This window comes from Eumetopias jubatus, unplaced genomic scaffold (genome assembly GCF_037043125.1).
Source record: "Eumetopias jubatus isolate StellerSeaLion01/CBP00866 unplaced genomic scaffold, mEumJub1_p1.0 scaffold_3, whole genome shotgun sequence".
Taxonomy (NCBI): domain Eukaryota; kingdom Metazoa; phylum Chordata; class Mammalia; order Carnivora; family Otariidae; genus Eumetopias; species Eumetopias jubatus.
Genome location: NW_028274809.1, coordinates 153190939 through 153200683, shown reverse-complemented (window position 1 = coordinate 153200683; position 9745 = coordinate 153190939). Strand labels below are relative to the sequence as shown.

At 34.1% G+C, this 9745-nt stretch overlaps 1 pseudogene; it reads left to right on the top strand.

Moving 5' to 3' along the window:
* Window positions 1–3002: 3002 nt before the first annotated feature.
* Window positions 3003–3824, top strand: LOC114209478 (CBY1-interacting BAR domain-containing protein 1 pseudogene; annotated as a pseudogene).
* The last annotated feature ends 5921 nt before the right edge of the window (window positions 3825–9745 follow it).

Below are 9745 nucleotides of genomic sequence, written 5' to 3'. Positions count from 1 at the left end.
ATTTTCTGACCAGCCCAGTTTTAAAGAGATGTATATAGGACAGCAGTTTGTGATGTATAACCAAAGACAAATTAGCAGCATGGATTTTAAGAACAGATTCCAGAAAATCTGAACTTAAAATGACAGAGTGCAGGAAATGCTAACATTCTTTAAAAAGTCTCTTTTGTGAAGCATGTTATGGAAAAAAAGAAGAAGAAGAAGAAGAAGAAGAAGAAGAAGAAGAAGAAGAAGAAGAAGAAGAAGAAGAAGAAGAAGAAGAAGAAGAAGAAGAAGAAGAAGAACTAGAAAGTGTAGGACCATTGATTGTTGGGACAAATAATAGCCAACTAGAGATGATATAGAAAGAATAAAGGCAGGTCATCTTCAAATGTGATTTTATATTTTCTATTAAGAATACTGTTTCAAACTGGAAAAACTAGAATAAACACAGACAAAGGAATTGAAATTCCCAAGTCTGTGAGGAGATAGTTAAATTAAATGAGATCATTTCTATGGCCCTAATGAATCTCAATTCAGAGTACTTGCATACACACACACACACACACACACACACCCTAATCAACTAAAGTCTGCTCTGAGTAAACTCTGTAGTCCTTGCAGATCAACAAGAAATTTCACAACAGGGAAGACTGATCAGATGGAGAAATCATGATTGGTCATAACTTGTGAAACCAGCAATATTAGCAGTAAGTTGGTTGGGGGTGAGCGGGGAGCAATAGGCCTGCCAAGCACACATCAGTTGAGTTTCATTTTTAAGTCAGTTTCTAGGTCAGTGAACATTTCTTGGATGTCAGTCACAATTTCAATTTTTTTTAGGGTTTCAAATAGAAGTATCACTATAAATAAAGCCAATGACATTTGGCCCTTAGGAATAAAATTTTGTCCCCAATCTCAAATATCTCACAATTTGTGAAGGCAAAAAAATAAAAATAAAATAAGTGTTTATAATACAGGGAGATATACAATATATAAATGACACCTTCATAAAATATTTCAAGCTCATCTTTTAAATCTTCTGTACATAGTGGGGAGACACTAAATTATTTTAAGTACAGATGTATTTAGAAAGAAAACTGGAGCTATTATGAAAATGATGACTAAACTTCACTTTCAGTTTATCCTATAAGACAATTTTTCTTAAATATTTTATTTGTTTATTTGAGAGAGAGAATGAGAGATAGAGAGCACGAGAGGGAAGAGGGTCAGAGAGAGAAGCAGACTCCCTGCTGAGCAAGGAGCCCGACATGGGACTCGATCCCGGGACTCCAGGATCATGACCTGAGCCGAAGGCAGTCGCTTAACCAACTGAGCCACCCAGGCGCCCTATAAGACAATTTTTTAAACAAGTTTCCACAGAGGCTTCAGAGGACTTCAGCAAAATTTGGGTTCACTTGTTCTTTTAAAACACAAAGTCAACTATTGATTATTCTTGACTAGATTATAAATTAACTGGGATTAAGAACTAAGCTCATCCCATAGACAACTGGATTCTATTCTCTCATTATGTAGGTTTTTCCCTTGTATTGTATTAACCCCCAAATCAATATCTATAAGTCCAGAGCTCTCCTAAAATCTGGATCCATACATACAACTTTAGCTGAACATTTCTACTTGGAACACTCATTGATCTCCAAAACCCAAGATTTTCCAAACTGAAGTTATTATCCTCTTTAAAAACTAGTACCTTCTTATAAGTTTCTTTTTTTAAAATATTTTATTTATTTATTTGAGAGAGAGAGAATGAGATATAGCACGAGAGGGAAGAGGGTCAGAGGGAGAAGCAGACTCCCCGCTGAGCAGGGAGCCTGATGTGGGACTCGATCCCAGGACTCCAGGATCATGACCTGAGCCGAAGGCAGACGCTTAACCGACTGAGCCACCCAGGCGCCCTTCTTATAAGTTTCTTATTCTTGAAAAATGAATAGTACTGCTATCTACTCTGGCTAGAAACAAGACTTAGTTTGAGATCTGTCTCTGTTGTTCCCTCCAGATGACTGGGTGTCAGCCCTCTACAAGTTTTTATTAACTATTTGTTGTTGTTTTAGGCACAGGGGATATTTTTAATTTCAATTATTTGTATGGATCATAATATACCTTATGCAACCATTTTCTATAAATAGTTCACTTTTAGGAAGGAAATGATTTTATTCTTTTCCATTCAATCAAATATGTCATTATAATACATGTGTCCTGCATTCCAGTAGAAGTTTGAGAGCATCTGCTCTATCTATGCACACAACAGGGGGTAGAACTCAAATGAAAAAGTGAATTCATAGCATGCTGTGTCATGATATTATTAAACTAATTTTAGTGACTCATTGTACTCTTTTAAAAATATATTATTAAATAAAATTGTGCATAAAAAAGTTATACTTAAATGATCATTATTATCAGCTTTATATAATAGGTGTTCTCTTTAGGTATCATGTACAAAGAAGTTTCTTTGCTTTAAAATGTAAAGGAAAAAATTCATTCTGAATTGCTTAAATAACTTTTTAACAAATGCATCAAAGTAATTATGACATTTTAAATGCTACTGATGAAATCCTGTTCCATGCTACAACATGAAACTTGAAGGATATTATGCTAAGTGAAATAAGCCAGTCACAAAAAGACAAATACTGCATGACTCCACTTAAAGGAGTTACCTAAAGTAGCCAAATGCTTAGAAACAGAAAGTAGAATGGTGGTTTCCAGAGGTGAGGGAGAGGGAGAAAGGGGCATGGGTTTAGAGCTTGCTTTGCAAGATAAAAAAGTTTGAGATCTGTTGCACAACAAAGTGCATATAGCTATGCCACCATACTCTACACTTAAAAGTGGTTAGGATGATAAATTTTGTATTATGTATTTTTTTTTACTACAACAAAATAAGAAACAATTAGAAAATAAAACATAAAAAAGGGGGGCCTTCAGAAAGTGGCAGTTCGAGAGCCCCCTCTTCCCCCCAGTGCATGCGCCGGTGGGAGGTTCCAGCATAGGGTACCGGTGGAGCGCAAGGCAAAATGCCCAGGCGAAGCTTGGAAAACCAGTCGGCTCAAACCAGACAACTGCAAGATACTGTCACAAATGTGAAGCATTGTGGAGAGCGGTGCCAAATCCTCTCTGCCTACGAGATGAAACGGACCTACTGGTGAATGAAATGAACGTGTACGCCTCTACAGAGTTCCCACATTTAAAGCAGGGCCCGAAAAGTGTGATGAGTTTGCCAAACTGCAGGATTATCAACAAGAAGAGATTGAAAGATTTGAAGAAGTGGTTGAACCTTTTAAAGCTTATGGAGCCGTTGTGAAAAATGAAAGGAGATGACCTTGAGCGACATTGACAGCAAGGAATAGAGAAGCTAAACAGTTAACTCAGGAAAAACTCGTCAGCGAAACCTTGATGTTCGACATTTTGTTTCCCAGGCAGAAACCGAATTGCAGAGAGTTGCAATGGTTGCTACCTGAACAACTCGTCTTCTGGAGGAAAATATTGACAATTTTGAAAAGCAGAAAATAAAGGATATAAAGGCCATATTTTCAGAATTTATCATTATCAAAATGTTATTTCTTGGCAAAGCATTAAAGTTCTACTCTGCTGCTTACCAAAACATACAAAAGATTGATGAAGATTTAAAGGTTTTCCAAAATTCTCTGTATCCACCAGATTCTTCATCTGGTTTAGATAGCGTAGAAGCAAATTCAAAATGGCCCCTTCCAAGATCACTGTCAGCTAAATGTGTATCTGGAACAGGACAGTTACCCACCTGGCCACTAAGAAAGGATCAACAAGCAGAAGATGATGAAGAGGACAAAGATTTAGACGTTACAGAAGAGGAAAATTAATTTTCTTCCATAAACTTCACGTTTCCATTTGCATCTTAAATGACTTGGCATGCAGAATTACTGAATTGTTAAACTTTATACTGGCTTCATACACGTTAAACCTCAAAATGAAATCCTACTGGAAATGGAAATTAAAGGAAATCTATGCTCGCCGGAAACAAAGGTTTTAAAAAATATTACGCACCAATCATTTCTTTTCTTTTCTTATAGATTTTTATTTATTTATTTGTCACAGAGAGAGTGGGAGAGAGAGAGCGTGAATGGTAAGTAGAGAGAGAAGAGGCAGAGAGACTCGATCCCAGGACCCTGAGACCATGACCTGAGCCGAAGGCAGACGAGTAACCGACTGAGCCACCCAGACATCCCACACACCAATCCTTTCAACACCCAATCTAGCAGTAGTTTGTATGGTTTTTGTATAGGTTCCATTTTTTAAAAAAGATGATGTGCTTCAAAAGTATTTCGTATCAACACACCATACCTAGTTAAAGTTGCAATAAAAGTAGATGACAGAAAACAAGGAATCTAACAATTCCACTTGCATCTTTTGTGCTCATCACCAAGAAAGGATCTTTAGTCATTCTGATGAGATACAAACCATATTCCGAAAAGCCTTAATCAAAAAACAAGGTTTTTTCCCCTTTACCTTTGTTTTCCTCACTTTCACTACAACTTGAAGTTTCATTATTTGATACGTAATTTACTTTTCAACAAGACTGCAATTACTTTTGATTAAAGGTAATGGGACACTGGGACATCAGTTTCTTAAAAGCACTATGATGCATAAATATTAACTTCAAAAAGAAAGGCACATGCAGCCTGATTTGGGTTTTAAAATGAAAATACTCTCATACTAAAGCATTATACACAGAACTACAACTTTAGGAAAGCTGTAATTTGGTGGGATGTTGCCTAAGAAAACATCATGGAAAACCGTAAATCATTAAAAGTCAATAAAAATTTTACCAAACCACCATCTAATTAATGCTACAGTATGTAGTTTTATTCTTGAAAATAATCAATTTAATCAGAACCTTTCAGTATGTCAAATGCTTTTGTTTCTTTGGATGGGGATTATACTCTTGTCATTTCATGGATATGAGTTAGACATATAAAATTATGAAATTTATAAAATCATTTGGGATAACCACAAAAAGCAGTTATTCATGACAGAAAAATACTTTCTAGGAAAAAATTTAATAAAAATGACTTTTGAAGAAGTTTCAATACACCATTCATGAGCTTGTTAAAGTTATTGAAGATAAATAACAAGGTCAGAAAATATATGTTTACAGTTTGATTTAAATGTATCCTAATCTTCCAAAAAGTACAGAAAAATATCTGTACCATAATAAGATGTGGGTTAGTTTAGAATTCATAGTTATTAAGTTTTATTCATTCTTAAAATAAGCAAACTAATGCCAAAATAATGGGCTCTTTCAGTTTGTGCAAAACCACTTAGTTGCTTTAAATCGTTGTTTAATATAAAGTTATGTTTAATACCAATATTGATTTGAGAATATTATCTTGATTTATTGTTTCAAATAGTATTACATGGTTTTTGTTCTTTGGCCATTATGTCACCGAGTTAGAAATTTATTTCAGAAGATAGCCTAATTGTGGCTCCTCTAGTTTAAAAACTCTTTTATAAAAGATTACCATCTGCATATTATTGAATGAAATATTTATGAGTCCAGAGACAATATCACTCATAATACAATTTTTCCTAAAATTATGTTTTCAGTAATATGTATTAAATTTCTTAATGTTCCTGCATCTTCAACATGATTTTTCTATTGATTCATTTCAGTCTCATATGATGCAGATGCTGGATCAAAATAAACTTCAGGGCTATCACAATGGCCAAGTTCAAAGATTTCCTCTTCCCGTAGATTTCGCCCTTACTAGATGCTTAAGTTCAAAGATTCACTGGATGTACCAACTCTTTAACAGGGAAGGGGAAACATAAAAATAAATAAAATAGTGGTATACAATATTATCCACATTTTCTAAAAAGAACAATGAGTTTTCTAGTTTTACAAAAACTATGTGAATACTACATAGTGATGATGAAGGGACAATTTTATTTCAACAAGACATATACTACAGGATCTAACTCACATGAGAAAAAATGAGAGGGGAAAAGTCAGAGAAAGAGCGAGAAATTCAGAATTATATTGACACAAAGGTGAAAAAAGAATGAATATTTTTGAAGCTGAAGGTTCCTGAAAAATATGTTTGGTTACTGGTCTACCTATGACAATTATGCTGGCCTCCTATTAGAGATAATTTTAAACAGAGTTACTAAGTTCTTTTTATGCATTGAATTTACCCATAGGTAAAATAATGTTGCTATAAATTTTATGATTTCTATTAATTTAACCACTGAATGAATTAAAACCATGGAGTATATGTATTATGGAACTTAAAAATGCATTATATTACCAGAAATATAGGAGCTGATCAGAGACATTCTACAAGATTTAATGTTTACATGAAGTTTGTTTCCTTAATCATCTTCTTTCCATATCTTTCCTAACAGTTCTATGGAAATTTACCCACTCCCTTTCTACTAATGTTCATCTTAATATACCAGTAATTATGCCGAAAAAAAGCAAAACAAAATAAAATGAAACAGTTCTCATGAAATCAGAAAAGAAAAAACCCAAACAGAATTGTTTAATTCCATCCTTCCAGGCAATAGGTGACTATTTATCTTACGTCTATGCCATTAAGAATCCACTCAAGTGGTTCTTCCCTGAACAAAGACGTTTCTATTTCAAGACACTAGGAATTGATATCTACCAATAAACATATAAATGTTAATGGCTAATAATTTTAATATGACCATGCTCGTCTTGAGGGGAGGGAAAGAAAAGTTTAATTGGTAAAGCCTCACATCAGGCTCCTTGCTCAGCAGGGAGCCTTCTTCTCCCCCTGCCTCCTCCCCCTGCTGGTGTGCTTTCTCTCTCTCTCTGACAAATAAATAAATAAAAGCTTTATTAAAAAATAACAATTTTTCAAATGTTTCCAGCACACTCATGTATCAATTCTACATGGACTGAAATGAAGAGATATGTTCTGAATTGCAGGCTCGGAGTAACCTGTAAAACTCCTTAATTCCAACTCAGTATCTTTTATAAACTTGATACTCTACAAGATCGTTACATAGGCGAAAAGGTTAATATAACAAATGCATTTAATTAACCAATACTTTTGAGCAAATCTTTGGGACAACTCATTGGTCTAGACACTGGGACTATAAATTACCAAAAACAGCAACGCTACTGCTTTTATAAATGCCAATAGGAGGACATCAAGCAACAGATTTTATAGTAAGTATTAAACCACATCTGGATAAAGAGAAATAAGCAACTAGGAAAAATCCAATAACAAGATCAGTCCTAATGTATGTTGGGGCCTAGATAAAGTTTTCCTGAGAAAGTTACTTTGCATCTAAAATGTGAAGAATGAAGACAAATAAATATTTAATGAATTAATATGTGAGTGAAATTCAAGATTGAGGAGTCAAATCCTAATTCTAATAATACTTTGCTGGTTAACACTAGTGCTATCCAATTAACTTCCTGGTTCTCCATTCATTATTTATAAAAAAGTAAATAAGGCCCAGCAATACTATAAACACTTCTCAGAAAAAGTTATGACAAAGGAATTTGAAATTTTTAAATTGTCCAGAATTAATTTATGATAGCTCATATGTCACTATTTTTTTAAAGATTTTATTTATTTATTTGACAGAGAGAGAGAGAACACAGGTAGGCAGAGCAGCAGGCAGAGGGAGAGGGAGAAGCAGTCTCCCCTCTGAGCAAGGAGATTGTTGTGGGGCTCGATCCCAGGACCCTGGATCATGACCTGAGCTGAAGGCAGACGCTTAACGACTGAGCCAGGCACCCTTATATGTCACTATTTTATGCCCAGTTATACATATCTATGACCCCTACATTTAATTGTTGTAGATGGCATAAAGAGACATTTAACAGGCTAGATGACCTTACAATAGCTTTCAGTCCAGTGAGTTTATAAATCTATTACCTTATCTAACCATCTTTGAACCAGACTGCAGTGGACTCACTTAGATTAATTCAACCCTTCTAACAATCAATAATGACTTTGAAGCTCAGGACTATGGCTTGCTCATTATCACCTAAAACCAGACAGTCCTTGAGAGTTAAATTCAATGGGATTTGATCAGATTTATGAAAAGTAAAATGTTATGATTACCCATTTCCTTATGCTTTCACTCAGCAGCTGTATCTGATGACTTATAAAAAGCTTAAAATTCTGTTTTGATGATTATTTTTTCTTTATTTTAATTTGGTGTAAAATTTGAGGGAATTTGTGTGGAGTGGGAAAAAATGGTATAAAATTTAAAGCTCTAAATGATATTTGACATTTCTTCCTTATAAACTCAAATGAAACTAACTTCCATGGCTGCATCAAAATAATAGCAAGTGTTTCTTTTTATAACAATTGTTACTCAGAATGTAAATTTTATATTCTTTTGAAAATGGTTATTTTTTGATCAGTGTTGATTTGGAGTACCTGGAGTTCTACTTGAAGAAGATAAATGTATACAGCTTGACTAAACTACAAATAAGCATCTGATATCTTTCTGCAGACACTTGTAAGAGGCAAGCAGAAAGGGATAGGAGGAAATTTGATAAGGCTAAAAATAATTTCCTTGATATTAAGGATAAAAGCAATAACAGTGTTTCAGACAGAAAGAATATTAAGAATTTGATTTTTCACTATATAATATATATTATTGTTGGAAGAATCACAATAACACCATTAATTTAAACCATTTACAAATATACAGCGAGACCATTTCTCCTTACCTTTGCAAATACATACTGTAAAGAGTTAAATTATGTTTTTAAAGTAATATCTGAGTCAAATGTTTTAGTCTTATACTGTAATACTTTGGAGTACTTGTCACACCTATTATTTGATTATTCAAAGTAGAATGATAGGACAAAATATGATTTTGAATCACAGTTCGTGAAATTAATGCATAGCATAAGCGAATTGTGGCCTATTAGTTCTCAAAACTTTGTATTCATTGAACATATGGTTGTCTCTCTTCACTTCTCCCTCCAGAAGTCATCCCTAACTTCTAGGTAGGGTTTCTTCATGTTTCAGAGGGATGGAGAGAGCTGGATTTACCTTATGAGTTGTGGTATAGGTAGGCCAAGCCTGGTCATAAAACTAGGAATACATAATATGCTTTATCCTGTTTTTCTTTGCAGCTAGCATAAAACTATATATTACCTTTAATGTATTTTTCCTTTACAAATGATAAGTATTGTATTTTTGGGGTAATGCAAATAATTCAGAACTATAACAATTTAATGAGATAAAGATTTAGTAATGAAACACAAATAATAGAGGAAATAATCTGAAATCTTTGAATAAAACATGGAGTCAAGTCACAAAGTATGGAGGGAAATTTCTAACAGAAGTTGGAAAGGAAAATATTGGAATAAACAGAATCAGTCAAGAGTAATTGCTTAATAACCAAATGTGTTAGTAGGATGCAAGCAAGGAGTCTAGAAAAGAAACAAATCTAAAACTTTCCAGACACAGACCAAAGAGCAGCTAGATCAAAATTGTCAGATGTCTATGAAATAAGTAGTTGGGACCAAAATAGGAATGGGATATGTAGAAAGATTCCAGAAAGGAAATGGTCTAGAGGGAAGTGCCTCTGACTTCATGGAATAGAGAAGCTACAGGAGAACAAATTGTTGAAACGATTCTGCCTATCAATCACTTTTTTATTGGTTTCCTGAGATCTCTTCCAGACACATAAAATATATTTTATAAAATAGCTGAAATGTCATGCTGAGTGTGTGACGCTTTGGATGTGTTACTTATAGGACAATCAATAAGCAGAGATTGGT